This window comes from Bos javanicus, chromosome 18, assembly GCF_032452875.1.
Source record: "Bos javanicus breed banteng chromosome 18, ARS-OSU_banteng_1.0, whole genome shotgun sequence".
Taxonomy (NCBI): domain Eukaryota; kingdom Metazoa; phylum Chordata; class Mammalia; order Artiodactyla; family Bovidae; genus Bos; species Bos javanicus.
The window spans coordinates 3,389,390-3,410,466 of record NC_083885.1 but is presented as its reverse complement, the minus strand read 5'-3'; positions in this window follow the sequence as shown (position 1 = coordinate 3,410,466).

Below are 21,077 nucleotides of genomic sequence, written 5' to 3'. Positions count from 1 at the left end.
TTCAATGCACGATACTGGATGCTTGGGGCTGGTGCACTGGGACGACCCAGAGGGATGGTATGGGGAGGGAGGAGGGAGGAGGGTTCAGGATGGGGAGCACATGTATACGTGTGATGGATTCATTTTGATATTTGGCAAAACTAATACAATTATGTAAAGTTTAAAAATAAAATTTAAAAAAATAAATAAATCTATCCCTATTTCCAACAGGCTTCTCCAAACATTAGGCATACTCATGTTGGTACTATTGCTATATCTGTTCTATAAACACTACACCAAATGTAAATGCTCAGAAAAATAAGAGTGTTTTGCTAGAAGAGGTACATGGCCTGAGACTAGAGGGTGGACTATGACATAACAAGAAATACATATTTGGTCTCTGTCCCTGGTGCCAGGTACAGAGGTCCTAAAAACCCTTGTAATTTCCTGAGTGATAGGTGTACTACTTGTATCTTTTGTTCTAACATGTGGTCCTTGACTCGGATTCCTGACACAGACCTCCTAAAACCTTTATGAGTTTCTGAGTGATGGAGGTATAGGAGCATTTTATACAGAGTTCCTAAATCCCTTGGAATTTTCTGGGTGATAAGACCCTCTTTTGTTCTAGTAAGGCAACTCTTGAAGGGCTCTTGAATGGGAGCCAGTCACCAGAAAGACCAAGCATGATTAGAAGCCTGGAACTTTCAGCTTCATTCCCCATCCTCCCAGGAGGGAAGAAGGGCTGGAAGCTGAGCTAATAAGCAGTCATGCTTACATGATGAAGCCTCTATAAAACGCCCTCAGCCAGGAGGTTAGGAGAACTTTCTGGTGAGCACATCCATGTGCCAGGGGGCTGGAGCACCCCACCTCCAATGGACAGGACCTCCTTCACTCAGGATCCTTCTGGAACTCACTCCATCTACATTCTTCTCTGGCTCTTCACCTCTATCCTTTTTTATATCATTTCTAATAAAGCAGGAAATGTAAGTAAATGTTTCTGTGAGTTCTGTGAGCCATTATAGTAAATTATACAGCCTGAGGCGGGGTAGAGGGGGTTGAGGGGTTGATGCCGTTGTGGGTGATAACGTATGACGAAAATCCAGTCATTTCCCTCTGCCCTCAGCTCAGCAGAGTGACCCTGTGGAGCCACACATCGCCCAGAATTCCAAGAGCACTGGAAAACACTGAATGAGGTGGTCTCTATCTTTTTTAATTTTTTCTTATTTTTTGCTGTTCTTTATTTGGGGGCTGGGGGGTTGGCTGTGCTGGGTCTTCCTTTGCGGCATATGGGCTCTTTGATGGTGTGCGTGGGCTTCTCTTGTTGCAGAGTATGGACTCTAGAGCACTGAAGCTCAGTAGTTGCAGCTCGAAAGCTCTCAAGCTGCATGTGGATCTTAGTTCCTTGAGCAGGGATCGAACCCACATTTCCTGCATTGGAAGGTGGATTCTTAACCACTGAATCACCAGGGAAGTTCTGGTTTCCATCTTTAAAGATTAGTCACCTTCCCCAGAAATGAGTTTGGCAAATGTCATAGTTGCAGAGAGTTGGACACGACTGAAGCGACTTAGCATGCGTGCATGCCTTGGAAAAGGGAAGGAAATGGCAACCCACGCCAGTGTTCTTGCCTGGAGAGTCCCAGGGATGGAGGAGCCTGGTGGGCTGCCGTCTATGGGGTCGCACAGAGTCGGACACAACTGAAGCGACTTAGCAGCAGCAGCAGAGTTGCAGAGGGAGGAGGTGATTCTTCTGTAAACTGTTCACTTTTCCATGCCCAACACCATTGACCCTTACCTGAATAATACATTATTTTAAAGGGCAACAAAAAGAAATATTGTTTTACCTGACACCAAAAACAATTCTATTAATGTAAAAACCATCAGATTCATTATAGTAATCCATGAATTAATATCCCTACTTCTTATCAGATACATATCTGAGGTACAGTTTGCACAACTGTTGATATGACAAGAATAAACACAAAGAAAAATGCTTTTAAAACCTCATAAGCCATGTTATTGGAGGTTTTTAACCTTTTTGTTTATTTCCATATTCCTATATGTATACTATACACAGATAATATTCCTTATTGTTTAAAATGAGAAAATTAAGAGCAATTTTTCATTATCTTTCCTTTTTCTGTTATCAGTTTGTTACTCTATTAAGAGTTTTGAGGATAACTTTTGTTGAGGCATCAAATCAAACTAATTACTCAGAGATAGCTTAAAGATAAAGTGAATAGTTCCAAAGATAAAAAGCGCACCCACATTCTCTGGAGAAACCTCTGTTGATCAGATTTGAACTGACTCTTAGCAATAACAAAACGACATCCTGAAATAGCAACAGACAGGAATACAAAAGATAGCAGATCATTCATGGAAGGGTCTTCCTTTGAGATCACTCTCAATTTATTTCTGAAGCTTAGGCAACAATAAACTGCTCTTTCTCCCCATATTTGCAGTAGCATTAACTCCAAGTCCCCACCACAATAGGATGGTGTTACAATCATAAATTCTTTTCATTAAAAAGCTCTGATTCAACTCTGTGGGGGAACACACTGTATATGGAAGTTTAGTTCTCAATTCTCTCTCAAAAAAAATATAGCAAGTTCCAAGGACTTTTCTTGGACTTAGTAGCTGCAGACTTAAAAACTAGCTCTATTCACCATCTTAAGAGATAGGTAAAAGCAAACAGTTGTACCTTGAAATTTATAAATTTAGTATTCATGATAGACCTGTACTTATGGATGAGACACAGGACCATGGCTGGCAGTGACTTGTAATTTTGTTGAGGTGTAAACCCTTCAAGTACAACAGTGGGTCATTCTCCATCTATCATTGGATTTACAAGGTATCATATGAAGTAATTAAAAGTCTGTTACTTCATCTGAAAAATGACCATGTGGGAAGACAGAGAACCAAAATAAATACTTTGAAGCAGCTCTTTGTGAAGAAAAGATTATATAGAAGCAATGCACAAATCTCAATTACACATATGGTCCTAGAACCAGGAACTTGTAACACTCGGTTCATGTTTGTGAAATCCTAAAGATCTTGTTTTCTGTTCCTCACAGATGTGAAATTTTGATTCCAAATATGCTTTTTTTTCTAAATCTGTGATGACAGATGTGAAATTGTAGTGGTTTTTCTCAAATATTTTTATCCCAAAAAGCCTTCTTGAGCTTCCACCGTCAACAGAATCAAATTAGTCACTGTAATATGGCTTTACCTATAAAATAATGAAAAATGTTAGACCTTATCAAACCTTATATAGTCTTTTATTTTTAATAATGATTATTCCTATATCAAGTACATGTTTTAAGTTTGTTTTGTAGTTTTCATTCTAATGCAAAATGGAGTTCTGTGTGTGTGTGTGCATGTGTGTGTGGGGGGGTATATGTGTGTTAGTTCATATGTTAAGTACAACCCTAGCAGGATAACCTAAGTGTTGTTCACACAGCCCAGACACGTGCATTCGAAACTGCCAAGATCAGTAGGAAGAGAAGGGAAGCTTCTATGGAAGAAATTACTTTCAAGACATGCTTGGAACTGAGAGGCATAAAAATAGAGACTCACCAAAGAAAAGGAAGAATTTTTCTGGCAAAGTTTATAACATCAAAATACAAAGCTATAAAATCTTGTGATTTATTGCTGTGGCATTGACTTTAGATACAAGGACCTGGTTCAAATCGTGACTCTCTAAATCTTATACTGTGACTACTTTCTGAATTCTGACCATATGCAAGACAATACTTTTTAATGCAATTTTTTTTTCTTTCATGTGACATCTTATTTGTGGCATGAGAGAAGATGGGTGAAAATAGATTTTAAATATTTTGCAGGTGTAAAAAATGCCTGTCCAGTAATTCTAAACAAATGCGATCTTTATTTTTTTTAATCTATTAGGAAAGTGACCTTTCTTAATGGAGTAAATACACTTAAAGTAATATAAAGATATCAGCTCCATCAAATGCCTCTACCCATTTTATATGCAAAGCTGGGAATTTTCCTTGTTAGTATTCCTATTTCAGCGATTAGATACATAGGGCAAACACAGGGCGACATGCAACTGTAGGACTGACAAAAGAAGAAGCTTTTTAAAAGTCTGTCTTTAATTTAAAAAAAATCAAAACTGAGCCTTGGCTACTTTGTTCATTTTAGTTGTATTGCTTTGTTTCACCAAAAGAAATGTAATTATAAAATGTTGACGGAAACGTTGATGTTAATCTAACCATTAAAAAAAATAATGCATTTTCTATTGCTAGCATAGTGATCTAAACCATCTTTATACTATTCTGCCCTTCCTATTATTTTCTGAAGTATTTATGTAACAAATGTCTCAATAAATCCTTATGATGCCATCTGACTCATAGCTGAAAACAAGTATTTCAGGCTTGAATCCATTTCAAATTAGGGAAACTGAAGCAACAAGCAACACTGAGGATATTTTGTATGCTGAGTATTTAGAACACTTTAATGGACAGTGGCTGTTACAAAAGTTGTTGATCTAGTGTAGGATGGCAGTTGTTTTGAGTTCATTTTCCAGGGAGTTCAGGAAAACGTGTTTTCTAATAGATTTATTAACAATACATGTTTACCACCGACCTTTCTATAAAGGAGACAGGGCCAGTGTATAAACAGCACTGTCCTTTGCGTACCACACACCTCATTACACAGGCATGGTACCAGGGCTACAACTTGGTGGCCAAGCACTCTTGAAAGAAGTTGCAATGTACTGGCCTCTCCCTAATCTAATTCTCAATTGACCTTTTCCTGCAAAACTTTTCACAATGCACTCCTCTCCACCTTCCTCTCTGTGGACAGGAATCTTTCCTCAACCCTGAAACACTTGTAGAATGTTTCTTATCTGCTTTACTGAAACCCAGCTCCTCCTGGGACACCTCGGCATCTATCTCTACCAGAAACCGGTTTTTGTCTCGCCCTCCGCACAGCTCGATCCAACCCGATCTGCATTCGGGTGTCCTCCCGGTGCCCCTGCTGTTCCACTCCACACTGCCCTTTCCTCTGGCTCTGAGCATTCATCTCTGTAGCTACAGCAGCCTCTCTAGTCCCACCACTCACTCTCCTCACTGCACTTCCTTGATAATCGCCTAGACATTCTTCATTAATTAAAGAAGGAGAGTCCTAACCTAGGCAGGGTCTTCATTCCCCCAACTTCTTGCCAATATTGTCAATATTGTCAGTGACTCTAATGTCCACACTGATTGGCCAACATTTTCCACTCGTGGAACTCTGATCTCCTTCTCGCCAAACTGCTGTCTCCCACACTACCTCCTTGCATCTCCTCCTCATCAGATCTGACACCCCTTCTGAAAACTAGATTCTAAGCACCCACTTTCTGATCATACCAGTTCACCTGCTCAAGTATACTCCCACCACCTGCACACCCCACAACCACCTGAGAGCTCCAGTCCCTTCACCAGCACGCCCACTGCCATTAGCCCTACCCGACTAACACTGTTCCGTATCCAGCCTCCTTCCATGGCCTGTCATTTAAACGCTCCTTGAAAATGCCCTTGACTTGATGCCCTTCACTCTCCCTGAGAATTACCACAGGTTATTCTCTGAACCTTCATATCAATCTACACAGCACCTCAACCAACAACTCAGTTGATTGTGCTCCCCTTATAGTCATGATTGCAAGTCTTAAACTGGCAGCTAATACTGCTCACTAATCCTGTTATTTTCTGGTAAGCTTACTTTCCCACTCCTGAGAAGAATATTTCATCATTTTCTTATCTGTCAAAGTCCTTTCACTTTTCCTCCTCACAAGTGATTTTTTCTTGCCTCATATTGCATTAAAAAATGAAAGTAAACACACATGAATACATCTAATTTTCCACCAACAAATCTATATACCTATCCTTGAATCTGTTTCCCTCTTCCTTCCCATCATAAGGCAGTAAGTGTCCCCATATCCCCACAGAATACTGAATACCTTCCCCTAGTTAGAACTTCGGAGAAGGCAATGGCACCCCACTCCAATATTCTTGCCTGGAAGATCCCATGGATGGAGGAGCCTGGTGGGCTGCAGTCCATGGGGTCGAGAAGAGTCGGACACGACTGAGCGACTTCACTTTCACTTCTCACTTTCATGCATTGGAGAAGGAAATGGCAACCCACTCCAGTGTTGTTGCCTGGAGAATCCCAGGGACGGGGAGCCTGGTGGGCTGCCGTCTATGGGGTACCACAGAGTTGGACACGACTGAAGCAACTTAGCAGCAGCAGCAGCAGTTAGTACTTAGATTCCATCTCCTGTTCCCTCCCTTTCTTTCTTTAAACTGGATTATTTATTTCAGCAAACAAACTCAGGTAACTTTCTATTGTCTACAAAGAAGTGAAACTAAATTAAAACAGCATGATATAAAATTATATATGTGTGTATATATATGCACATACACACACACACTCATACTCCTATAGCTTATGCCTCATTTTTTGTTCCCCTTTACAACAAGACATCTTAATAGATTTATCTCTGGAACTTTCCCCAATTCCTAACCTGCAACCCATCCTAATCAAGCTTGAATGCCCACTTCTCAACAGACACCACTCTCATTAGGATCATCAGTGACCTAACTGCCGAACTCAACCTAACAAGCAACAAGGGTTAGAAAAAGCCTTCTCTTGCCTTAGTTGCTGAATGGACCATTCACAGTGATCCTCCAAAGACTAGGGAATGAACAATAGGACAGATTCACAAGTTTCCCTGCAACAGAGTTGAGCCAGACAGTGACTCAGAGAAGGAGTTAGGAGGAAGTAAATAGAAAATGGAGGTCAATACAAGGCCCCACTCAAAGCCAGAAACATGGTCAGGAAGATAAAAAGGTGAAAGAGGGGGCCAGAGACAAGCAGGCTTTGCCATGATAACAAGACTGAAACCAGTGACTGGTTCTGCCAAGTCCACGGGCATCTTGGACATGAACATAGAAGTCCAATGCCATTAATGTAATAAGAATAATACATATACATACATTTGTGACCTTTGAAAGGGACACAGTCCTGTATAAATTTATCCACTCTTCTGTAATAATTACTTGCTATATATATAATGGGCTTCCCTTGTGGCTCAGCTGGTAAAGAATCCGCCTGCAGTGGGGGAGACCTGGGTTCGATCCCTGGGTTGGGAAGATCCCCTGGAGAAGGGAACGGCTACCCACTCTAGTATTCTGGCCTGGAGAACTCCATGGAGAGTCCATGGGGTCAAAAAGAGTCGGACACAACTGAGCGCCTTTCACTACTACTACACCACTGCTGCTGTTGCTAAGTCGCTTTAGTCGTGTCCGACTCTGTGAGACCCCATAGACGGCAGCCCACCAGGCTCCCCCATCCCTGGGATTCTCCAGGTAAGAACACTGGAGTGGGTTGCCATTTCCTTCTCCAATGCATGAAAGTGAAAAGTGAAAGTGAACTCGCTCAGTCGTGTCCAACTCTTCCCAACCCCATGGACTGCAGCCTACGAAGCTCCTCCATCCATGGGATATTCCAAGCAAGAGTACTGGAGTGGTTTGCCATTGCCTTCTCTGACTACATCACTATATATATATATATAAAATTCTATTTTTATAACAGTGCTTATTTTTAAACACATATACAAATTAGGTCATTGTAAGTATAGTATAAAAAAATGAGCTTTGGTGTACTTGTGTCTGTCTACATATAAATGGAATATTTTGGACAAATAAATACATTTCTATCTACTGTTTGTGAGAATGTAGCAGTCTGTGTACTGGCACTGTTCTGTTTTGTGTCAAGCCCATCTGTTGCAATTATCCAAATGTCTATTTTTATTATTCAATTTCCCAATAACATGTGTCTGCCTTCCTTGTCCCATTAACTCTCTATTCTTTTATGGGCTTCCTATAGAATCATCAGCTCTATTCATTATATTCCACTCACAAAAAATATTTTAGGAAAGAAAAGTGTATATGAACAAAGGGCAGTTTTACGTAGTGCTGATAATTACCGTCGTCTTTCATACACAGCACCTATTTACACTTTAAACAACATTGACCCAGACAGAATAATCTTTTCCTAAATTTGTATGTAGTAGTAACAGTTATAGAAACATCAGAAGTAACTATATTTATCACTGTATCTGTGTGCTGTGCTCAGTCGCTTCAGTCATGTCCAACTCTGTGCAATACTATGGACTATAGCCAAGGAGGCTCCTCTGTCCATAGGATTCTCCAGGTAAAATACTGGAGTGAGTTGCCATTCTCTTCTCCAGGGGACCTTCCCAACCCAGGGGTCGAACCAGGGTCTCCTGCATTGCAGGTGGATTCTTACTGCTGAGTCACTGGGAAAGCCATGTCACTGTATCTAATTTGTTTAAATTATACTGTACGATGTAACACCACCAAAATTAAAACACAGATGAACAGAAAGACTGTTACTGAAATATGGGACTATGGTAGTTGTCACAGATTTTCAGATAGAACCCACATTTCCTCTTTCTTGGAAAGCCGTCTTGGTGTATGCAATCAAGTCGCCACACCAGGTAATGAGCAAGCTCCTGCACACTTTCCTGGGCCTTCCTTATATTCAAAGGAGACAAAGCCGCATAGTGACCATCAGCCGCTCTGCCCACCCAGTGATCCCAGATCATTGCTAGTTTTAGCAAAGAATGCTGAAAAAAATCTCACAACTGGAGCCAGCCTCAAGTCAAAACTGACTTCCAACCTAGCACTGCATCCGTGAATCCTGTGTGCTGTGAGAGCCCTATAATCAGAGCAGTCTTAGATCTGACCTACAAAGCATGTCAGAAAAACACCAAGGATCCAAGGACCACTTTTAAATGATTTCATCAAAGAACAAATGTTCCTGAAAACAAATATATCAAGAAAATATCTTTGTCTTTAAATATTTGCCTCATTTCAAAAGTCAAACAGCTTATACATAACTATTTATTAGCTTATAATAAACTATATGTTACATTTTCCATATCATAATAGAAAACTAGATTTGGCATCTACTGCTGGTTCAGATACTAACTAAAGTTTTCCCTTAAGGAAGAGATTTAACCTCTATTCATTCAAAATATATTTATTTAGCATCTACTCGACCTTTTGTAAGAACATGTTTTGGGTATCCTTTTAACCAAGCATCTACCATAAATAATATTCTTTAGAGCACAAAAGCAACATCTCTTAAACTACATGTTATTTTTCTAATAGACAAAAAAACAGTTTTATTTCCCACAGGAGCAGATATTATGGTTTTAGGTCTCCTTAGCACTTGCATAAAAAACTTGCAGATTTTTTTTTAACTGTACTGAAAAGATATCAGAATGTCCCTCTTCCAAACAAGCTACCCACAAGCAGAGATCAGGACTTCGTTTTCCATCAAAACAGAAATACTTCCACAGGAGAAAACTCTAAAAATAAATCAAAGAGTTTACCACCAGATTATATCAGTACTAAGGAAAGCATAATACGGACATATATCCAGTATCATGTGGTTTTTCTAGGTGACAAATATATTGCCTCTCAAGAATATAACCTATCCCTTCTGCCAATTATCCTTGCTCAGAGGCCAGGATGATCTGACAAGCTAAAGAAATCTTCATTCTCATTCCATTAAACATAATTTTAAGCCACTTTATTAAAGTATTAATTGACGCACAAAAAGCTGTATATATTTAATGTATACAACTTTCTGAGTTTGAGGTATATACCCATAAAACCAAAATGAAACATACTTGTGAAGACAATTGTTTCTTGGATCTTGGGTCATCTCCTCATCTTTTATTTTAGAATGGGGCATCTAAGAAAAGAATGTAAATACCAAGTCATAAAATATAAATATTTGCGTCAAAAGGACTAATAATTTCCCTACAAATGTATTTTGATGTCATTTCTTGAATTACTTGCATAATAAATACAGAAATTATGTTCTTTGAGTTAGTAATTAGCAAATAAATCCCCCAAATTACATGATGATGCAGAAATGATACACAGAACACACCCACTCTGGGCAGGTAATGTTCATAGCATCTGAGACAAAGACTTTCTAAGCCACGTGCCAAGAGGAATAATAACAAGGCAAATTAATAACAAGGTAATAATAGGGTAAACTTGCTCACCATTTTGTTTATGAAACATACACATCTTATTGCATATAACTATAGTTCAAAAAGATATTTTTGTGTAATCTATTCTCCAGATAGTCTTGTTTAAATTTTTATTTAGGATCCACGAACCATCTGAAACTGATTTTGGATAATGATGTGATATACTTTTTTCCATTTGGGCACACAATTGACCAAGCATCATTTTATGAAAAGACTTTCCTTTGTGACTGCAAAGAGTAAACGTTATCCATAGCCCACATAAGTGTAAGTTCAGTTTCTGACTATTTTATCCTAATGACCTAATCATCTATGCTAGTACCAATATCACACTGTATGATTTGCAGTAAGTAGCTTTATCATGACTATCATCATTTAAATAGAATAAGTCTTCCGATTCTGTTCTTCATCAATACTCTTGGATATTTATGCTCCTTTGCAATTTTGGCTATATTTTAAACTTGTCAAAGTCTATCACCAATTTTAAGGATAAGTTTATTAGATCTATAATTTTGTTTAGAAAATTATCACTTAACAATACTGAATCTTCCAATCCTATCATCTATTTCAGCTTTCTGTAATTATTCTTATAAATGTTTTATAATTTTCTTTTAGATGGTCTACGTATGCTTTAGCAGACTTATTCTAGCACTCAGTGTATCTATTTTGTTATCAGTAGCATTTTTTACTATGAGATTTAACATTTAAAATACAGTTTATATTCTAACTATGTTTATGACTCATAAGAGTCCCTATTTTTCTACTAATATGTTGTCTAATGTATGTAGTAAGTAGAAAAGATCAGAGCTATGAGCACAAAGATATTTACCAGAAAATCATTTTGTTGTTTTGGGTTTATTGGTCCATGTCTGATTATGATGAGGGGACAAAAGAAAGTTGGGGTTGATCCACAAGACTCAGGGAGTCTTTATCACCATTACTTGGATTTAAGGGTGAAAAGAATGGGCACAGTAGCTCAGAAGCTGAAAGTTCAGTAAATGTAAAGATATGTTTCATCACTAATATCATAAAAGAAAATTTTCCAAAATCCACATCCTGGAAAATTCTCACTCAGTGTAACTGGAGATTTACCCAAAGGAAGTCCATGCTCAGTGCTGGCCAAAAAGTAGCTTTTTTGTCTCAGACTTAAGGTCCAGAATCCAAGCTCTGTAGACAGTTGGATCTCTCCTCATTGGTGAACATATTCTCAGCAGACTCCCAGGTCCCATTCTTTGCTTTGTCCCACGTTGTCCCCCAGTAACGGCAGCCAGAAATGAAGCCAGGGGAGCTCAAGACACAAAACGAGTAGCTGAACATCTCAACACATGCTTACACTCTCTGTCTGAAGTTCCCACACTGTACATTCCTCAGTCATCTGAAATGATGAGGAGTTCATAGGTTGTGTCAGCATTCAAGGTCACATTCATTTAGAAGTTCAGCATCCTTGGATTCATCTGCAGAATAGCTCTCAGCTGGAGCTCTTGTTTCTGCAACTTAGAAACCAGTTCCCCCATCTGGCAATTGGATCTGATGTTGTTCTTCTGAAAGACCAAAGAGTAGAAGGGGCACAATAAACCCTCTCCAACTGAGCTCCTTCTGCAGTGAATTGATGCTTTGGAGGCAAGATACCCACATTTCAGGTATATGGGTTTTTCAAGATAAATTAGGCAGACAAGACATCTGGTTGCTTCTTCTAAGTGTTCAGCCACAGCAGCTGTGTCTTCTCCACTAGATTCTCTTCTGGCTTCCAGCTGCTTCCACTGACAGCTCAGTTCTGGACTGAGAGTGACCTACACAAGGCTTTTATCAGAGGGGGCCTCTCCTTCCACCTCACTCACATATGCCTCTCCTCTGTTAAAATTAAAATCTAATCAGATTTTAATTCTGGCATAGGGATATTTTTGCTAACGGCTTAGATTACCAGAAATGAAAAGATTGTAACTAGAGATTGTTACTTTTTTAACCAATGTGGACAATACATTATCCTATTATTATTCTACATTAGTTCTTGAATATTATGTCTGTTGATGATAAAACATAGAATTAAGATGGGAAGTTTTAAAATATGAGGTATTAATCACTTCAGCTCAGTCACTCAGTCGTGTCCAACCCTCTGCAACACCATGAACTACAGCACGCCAGGCCTCCCTGTCCATCACCAACTCCCGGAGTTTACACAAACTCATGTCCATTGTGTCAGTGATGCCATCCAGCCATCTCAAACTCTGTCGTCCCCTTCTCTTCCCACCGTCAATCTTTCCCAGCATCAGGGTCTTTTCCAATGAGTCAGCTCTTCGTATCAGGTGGCCAAAGTATTGGAGTTTCAGCTTCAGCATCAGTCCTTCCAAAGAATATTCAGAACTGATTTCCTTTAGGATGGACTGGCTGGATTCCTTGCAGTCCAAGGGATTCTCAAGAGTCTTCAATACCACAGTTCAAAAGCATCAATTCTTCGGCACTCAGCTTTCTCTATGGTCCAACTCTCACATCCATACATGACTACGGGAAAAACCATAGCTTTGACTAGATGGACCTTGTATGGCAAAGTAATGTCTCTGCTTTTTAATATGCTGTCTAGGTTGGTCATAGCTTTTCTTCCAAGGAGCAAGCGGCTTTTAATTTAATAGCTGCAGTCACCATCTGCACTGATTTTGGAGCCCCAAAAAATAAAGTCTGACACTGTTTCCGTTGTTTCCCCATCTATTTGCCATGAAGTGATGGGACCAGATGACATGATCTTGGTTTTTTGAATGCTGAGTTTTAAGCCAGCTTTTTCACTCTCCTCTTTCACTTTCATCAAGAGGCTCTTTAGTTCTTCTTCGCTTTCTGCCATAAGGGTGGTATCATTTGCATATCTGAGGTTATTGATATTTCTCCCGGCAATCTTGATTCCAGCTTGTGCTTCATCCAGCCTGGCATTTCACATGATGTACTCTGCATATAAGTTAAATAAGCAGGGTGACAATATACAGCCCTGATGTACTCCTTTCCCTATTTGGAACCAGTCTGTTGTTCAATGTCCAGTTCTAAGTGTTGCTTCTTGACCTGCATACAGACTTCTCAGCAGGCAGGTCAGGTGGTCTGGTATTCCCAACTCTGAAGAATTTTCCACAGTTTGTTGTGATCCACACAGTCAAATGCTTTGGCATAGTCAATAAAGCAAAAGTCAATAGACGTTTTTCAGGAACTCTCTTGCTTTTTCTATGATCCAGCGATGTTGGCAATTTGATCTCTGGTTCTTCTACCTTTTCTAAATCCAGCTTCAACATCTGGAAGTTCACAGTTCACGTACTGTTGAAGCCCGGCTTGGAGGATTTGGAGCATTACTTTGCTAGTGAGATGAGTGTGTGATAGTCAACTGTGTGATAGTTTGAGCATTCTTTGGTATTGCCTTTATTTGGGACTGGAATGAAAACTGACCTTTTCCAGTCCTGTAGCCACTGCTGAGTTTTCCAGATTTGCTGGCATATTGAGTGAGGCATGTTCACAGCATCATCTTTTAGGGTTTGATATAGCTCAAGGGAATTCCATCACCTTCACTAGCTTTGCTCGTAGTGATGCTTCCTAATGCCCAGTTTACTTCGCATTCCAGGATGTCTGGCTCTAGTTAAGTGATCACACCATTGTGGTTACCTGGGTCATGAAGATCTTTTTTGTATAGTTTTTCTGTATATTCTTACCACGTCTTCTTAATATCTTCTGCTTCTGTTAGGTCCATACTGTTGTTGTCCTTTATTGTGCCCTTCTTCGCATGATATGTTCCCTTGGTATCTCTAATTTTTTTGAAGAGATCTCTAGTCTTTCCCGGTCTATTGTTTTCCTCTATTTCTTTGCAATAGAACTAGAGAAATAGAGGCATTATTATTAACCCTTACAAAATAAAAGGAGTTAGTTTTAAATAGTTCTTGACTATAAAAGCAAAATCACCTCATATTCTGATCAAGGAAGTTAATTAAACCTCCTGAGAAGGCAATGGCACCCCACTCCAGTACTCTTGCCTGGAAAACCCATGGATGGAGGAGCCTGGTAGGCTGCAGTCCATGGGGTCGCTAAGAGTCGGACACAACTGAGCAACCTCACTTTCACTTTTCACTTTCACGCACTGGAGAAGGAAATGGCAACCCACTCCAGTGTTCCTGCCTGGAGAATCCCAGGGACGGGGGAGCCTGATGGGCTGCCATCTATGGGGTCGCACAGAGTCGGACATGACTGAAGTGACTTAGCAGCAGCAGCACTGAGAAGTCTCTCCTAAAGCCACACATAATAGACACAGTCACTTCTTCAAAAGGGTTTTTCACCACAAGTGCAAACATCCTCTTTTAGAAGTTTGGTAAATAAATCCCTAACTGTTTCCTGACAGCCAAGATTCTGGAAGCTTTTTTGTTATATTTCCAAAAATAAAAGATATTTTTGTAATCTTACATTCTTAGAACATAACATATACTAGATACTTTTTACTAATGTTCAAAAATGTTTCTTACTGACTTACATGACTCACAGATGATCAGTGATTGAGGATGAAGAATGAAAATTTGGGTGGAAAGAAGATTTGGGATAAGGGTGAAAGAGGCATTAGTTTACTTTTTGATAATTAAATTAAGTAGTCTTTCAATTAATTATTTCCACAGTGATCATTAGAGACCCTCATCACTTAACACCCAAAGCAAAAGCATCTTCCAAGCTCTCCAGTCACGATGTCTCATTGAGGCAGAAAAACACACAACTGTAAGTATGACTGAGACCCACGTCTATCATTTTTTTCACACTGCATTTCTCCATTGATTTGGAAGTATCATAATGTGTCATATAAACATATCTATGCAATTTGAATTTATTATTTTAATATGAAATTTCAATTAATTTATAACTTCTTTTACAATGTTGTCACATTTTTAGAAATATTCTCACATCCATAGTTTAATTATTAATAACTCTTGCTCATGAACGACCGGTCCCTGGTATGTAGTTAAGAACACCTTTTCTTCTTGTGGTATGAATACTTTATGTGCTATCTACTCTCTTAACAAAATTTTAAGTGTGTAACATAGTATTAACTCTAGGCACAATGTTGTACAGCACACCTCTAGAAGTTACTCATCTTTCAGTACTGAAGTGGTATACCTGTTGAACAGAACTCCCCATTTCCCCCTCCTTCAGCCCCTGGCAACCATCATTCTACCCTGTGTTTCTATGAGCTTGACTATATTAACAGATATCATATAAACAGAACCGTGCAGTATTTGTTCCTCTGTGACTGGGTTATTTCATTCAGTGTGCTGTCCTCAATCCATCCATGTTATTGTATACGGCAGGATTCCCTTCTTTTTAATACTGAATAATATTCTGTTGTATGTATATACCACATACATGTACATTTGCTTACACATTCATCTGTCAATGAACATTTAGGTTGCTTCCACTCACTATTGTGATTAATGCTGCAATGATTATGAGAATTCAAATATTTCATTGCGATCCTGATTTCAAATATTTTGTATAAATACTCAGAAGCAGAAATGCTAGATCAACACCACTTCTGTTTTTAATTTTTTAAGGAAATGCCATTGTTTTCCATAGCAGCTACACAATTTTGCATTTCTACCAACAGTGTACAAGATTCCAATTTATCCACATTTTCATCAATACTTAATATCTTTTTTGTGTGTTTTATGGTTTTGATTTTTTGTGAGTTTTTCTTTAATAGCCATCCTAACAAGTATGAGGTAATACATCATGATGGTTTTGATTTGCATTTCTCTGATGACTAGAGATGCTGAACATTTTTCATACACCTGTTGGCCATCTGCATATCTTCTTTGGAGAAACATCTATTCAAATCCTTAGCCTATTTTTTAAACAGGGCATTTGTTTTTGTTTTGCTAATAAGTTCTAAAAGTTCTTACCTATTTTGGAGGTTAGCTCTTTGTCAGATAAATGGCTTGCAAATATCCCCCCCATTCTGTAAGCTGCCTTTCCACCCCGTTTATTTCCCTTTGCTGGGCAGAAGCTTCTTAGTTTAATGCAGTCCCACTGGTCTATTCTCACTTTTGTTGTTTATGCTTTTGAAACCATTGCCAAGACCACTGTCATAAAGCTTTTCTCATTTTCTTCTACCGGTTTCACAGTTTCAGGCCTTACATTTAAATCTTTAATGCATTTTGGGGAATTTTTTATGTGTTATAAGGGTCCAATTTCATTCTCCTACATGCAAATCTCCAGTTTCCCAACACCATTCACTGAAGACACTATCCTTTCCCCACTGTATTTCCTTGGCAGCCTTGTAGGAGATAAGTTGAACATATATGTGCGGGTTTATTTGGGGACTTTCTATTCTATTCTATTGTTCTATGTGTCTTTTAGTACCAATTAAGCACTGTAGTTTTGCAATAAGCAACTATGATGCCATCAGTTTTGTTCTTCTTTCTCAAGACTGCTTAGGCTATTCTGGGTTTTTTCTGGATCCCTATGAATTTGAGGGTTATTTTTTCTATTTCTATAAAAATGCCACTAGGACTCTGACAGACCTCACACTGATTGTATAGCTTGTGTTGAATAGTGTGGACATTTTTACAGTATTAAGTTTTATAATACATGAACATGGAATGCCTTTAAATTTGTGTGTCCATTTTAATTATCACTGTTTCAGTTTTAAGTGTACAAGTATTTTACCATCCTAGCTAAATTTATTCTATATAATATCTAGGGCCCATTTTGAGTTAATTTTTGTGTACGATGTGAAGCAGGGCGTCCAAATTCCTTCTTTTGCATATGGATATCCAGTTATCGACAAGATTATTATTTCCTCCACCACATTTTCTTGGCATCTTTATCAAACATCAACTGACCATTTATGTATGGGCTTCTTTCTTCATTCTCAATTCTATTCCATTGTTCTAGATGTCAATCTTTATGTCAGTGGCACAATGTCATTTACTGTAGTTGTGTGGTAACTTTTGAAATTACAGTGTGAGTCAAGACTGTTCTGGCTATCAGGGTCCCGTGCTTTTCTATATGACTTATAAGATCTGCTTGTCAGTTTCTGCAAAACACCAGCTGGGATTTTGGTAGACACTGTTGAATCCTTAGATCATTTTGGATAGCATTACTATCTTAAAAACATTAAATCTTCTGAACCATGAACATGAAATATATTTTCATTTATTTGGGTCTTCATGAATTTCTTTCACTGTTTCACAGTTTTTGGTGTATAAGTGCTGTACTTCACTTTTTAAACTTATTCTTGAGTATTTATTCATTTTGACATTACTGGAAATGTAAATTTTTCTTAATTCCCAGTTCAAATTATTGATTGCTAGTGTATTGTATTGGAGAAAGCAATGGCACCCCACTCCAGTACTCTTGCCTGGAAAATCCCATGGATGGAGGAGCCTGGTAGGCTGCAGTCCATGGGGTCGCTGAGGGTCGGACACGACTGAGCAACTTCACTTTCACTTTTCGCTTTCATGCATTGGAGAAGGAAATGGCAACCCACTCCGGTGTTCTTGCCTGGAGAATCCCAGGGATGGGGGAGTCTGGTGGGCTGCCGTCTATGGGGTCACACAGAGTCGGACACGACTGAAGTGACTTGGCAGCGGCAGTGTATTATATATAGTGTATTATACCTTGCAAACTTTATTACTAGATGCTACATAATTTCATCTCTATTTTCACAACAGTGGTGCACAAAGGATTATTATGCCATTTTTACAGATGCTGCTGGGAATAGGAAAGAGGAATTCTGAGACTCAGAGAAATTAAGAAGAATGTACGTTAGACAAAGATAGGTAAGTTGTAAAGACTGTAAACCAATCTTAGAGGTTCAAATAACCTCTAATATCATCTACTTTCTAATTCCTCATGTGCCTTCCAATAAGCCTCTCTAAGGAAGGAAACCTTTAACAAATTATTCTGAACATTATCTTACAAGCAGTTTTGCCTATTTGCGCACCTCACGTGTGCCACATCTCTTTGTTTTACTAAGTAAATCTGCAAAATTATAACCACTTGGATTATCTTAAAATAAACTCATCCTTAGTAAAATGTCCAGTATGATGGTTTTTACTCTTGAATAACAAATCAGTTATTTCATACAAAAGACATTTTATCTTTTTCTCATTATTTAATACTCTTCAAAGATCTAAAAGGATATGATGCTTGAAAATTAGGAAAAAAGAAGGAAGGAATTATTTTTAAATGTTTACAGCATTGTTGATCTGTTCAGATCAGATCAGATCAGATCAGTTGCTCAGTCGTGTCCGACTCTTTGCGACCCCATGAATCGCAGGACGCCAGGCCTCCCTGTCCATCACCAACTCCCAGAGTTCACTCAGACTCATGTCCATCGAGTCAGTGATGCCATTACTGAATGCATTTGCTCCATATTAAATAGAATTCTGAACACAGGGAAACACAAAACTGTGGGAGTGTGGCATGCCAGAAGCACGAAAATTAATGAAAGCCCAAATGATCACCTTGCTGCTGCTGCTGCTGCTAAATCATTTCAGTAGTGTCCGACTCTGTGGGACCCCATAGACGGCAGCCCACCAGGCTCCCCGTCCCTGGGATTCTCCAGGCAAGAACACTGGAGTGGGTTGCCATTTCCTTCTCCAGTGCATGAAAGTGAAAAGTGAAAGTGAACTTGCTCAGTTGTGTCTGACTCAGCGACCCCATGGACTGCAGCCTACCAGGCTCCTCTGTCCATGGGATTTTCCAGGCAAGAGTATTGGAGAGGGTTGCCATTGCCTTCTCTGAATGATCACCTTGATAGGTATTAAATACAACTCCTGTTTTCTCAGTTTTTATTTCAGGCCACTGGTTGTCTCAGACTGTAAAGTTCAGACAGTATTATAGACTCAATACAGCAGTGAAATCAGCTTTCAAGTAATGTTTTATTTCATTGGATTTCAACAGCTCTTTAATGCAGCCCCTTTTATCTGGAGTCCACGTGAGAAAGATGGTGTGCCACCACTCAGAATAACAAATAAATCCCTTGGCTATATTCACTTCTACATTGTATTCTGACTGAAGTCCCCTGGAAAAGGAAATGTGCTGCATTACAATTTCAAAAATAGCCAGAGATTGAAAATTAATGCATCATAGAGCACGTTGTTTTGGCCTTTTGTCTAAAGGGCAAATGCAGACAAATCAGAGTCTAGAGCTGTGTGCCATATATAGGGATTTGTTTCCTGCACAAAATTCCAAAGAAAACAGTGCATTCAAATGGTAATGAGGAGAGGGCCTGGGTGCAGATAATGGTATATTAAACTTGGATGAGCTAATTGTGCATTTTCATGTGAATCAGCCTCCTGCTAAGACTCATTAGGAATTCACATTAAAGATATAGACAAGTGTGCTGCCTTTTAATCAAGTGTTTCATTTCTAACAACACTATTAGTATTGTGAACATTCTGGTAAGTGGAATTTTTGACTGAAATTTAATTGTACCTATTGGAAATATGATTCTGTTTCAAAGCTGTAAGAATATCTTCATGTGAGGGTAGAATGGGAAGTGGGGGTCGGGGGAAGAGGGTGAACTTACAATAGGAATTGATGGATTACTTTCTTTTTATCTTAAAAACTAAATACATTGGACTGTTGAACTCAGTTCTCACTTGGAATCCATACAGATTCTCACAAAATATCGGTCTACAGATGGTGCTAAGGAAATGGCAGTCAAGACTGTAGCAGCAATGCTCAGGAAAAGTGAAAGCATTTCAGCAAGGGGATAATAGAACATGTGCGGAGCCTCAGATGGAGGGAGGATTCATACAGGGCAATCTGCATCTAGAAGAGTAGCAAAATACTCATATGATTATGATTAGATATGTTCAGTTCAGTTCAGTTGCTCAGTCATGTCCCACTCTTTGTGACCCCATGGACTGCACCACGCCAGGCCTCCCTGTCCATCACTAACACCCGGAGTTTATACAAACTCATGTCCATTGAGTCAGTGATGCCATCCAACCATCTCATCCTCTGTCATCCCCTTCTCCTCCTGCCCCCAATACCTCCCAGCATCAGGGTCTTTTCAAATGAGTCAACTCTTCACATGAGGTGGTCAAAGTATTGGAGTTTCAGCTTCAACACCAGTCCTTCCAATGAACATCTAGGACTGATCTCCTTTAGGATGGACTGGTTGGATCTCCTTGCAGTCCAAGGGACTCTCAGGAGTCTTCTCCAACACCACAGTTCAAAAGCATCAATTCTTCAGCACTCAGTTTGCTTTATAGTCCAACTCTCACATCCATACATGACTACTGGGAAAACCATAGCCTTGACTAGACGGACTTTTGTTGACAAAGTAATGTCTCTGCTTTTCAATATGCTGTCTAGCTTGGTCATAACTTGCCTTCTAAAGAGTAAGCATCTTTTAATTTCATGGCTGCAATCACCATCTGCAATGATTTTGGAGCCCCCCAAAATAAAGTCTGCCACTGTTTCCACTGTTTCCCCATCTATTTCCTATGAAGTGATGGGACCAGATGCCATAATCTTAGTTTTCTGAATGTTGAGCTTTAAGCCAACTTTTTCACTCTCCTCTTCCACTTTCATCAAGAGGCTCTTTACTTCTTCTTTGCTTTCTGCCATAAGGGTGGTATCATCTGCATATCTGAAGTTATTGATATTTCTCCCAGCAATCTTGATTCCAGCTTGTGCTTCATCCAACCCAGCATTTCTCATGATGTACTCTGCACATAAGTTAAACAAGCAGGGTTATAATATACAGCCTTGATGTACTCCTTTTCCTATTTGGAACCAGTCTGTTGTTCCATGTCCAGTTCTAACTGTTGCTTCCTGACCTGCATACAGATTTCTCTACAAGCAGGTCAGGTGGTCTGGTATTCCCATCTCTTTCAGAATTTTCCACAGTTTATTGTGATCCACACAGTCAAGGGCTTTGGCATAGTCAATAAAGCAGAAATAAATGTTTTTCTGGAAATCTCTTGCTTTTTCGATGATCTTTCAGTTCATACTGAAAGATGAACTCCCCAGGTTGGTAGGTGCCCAATAT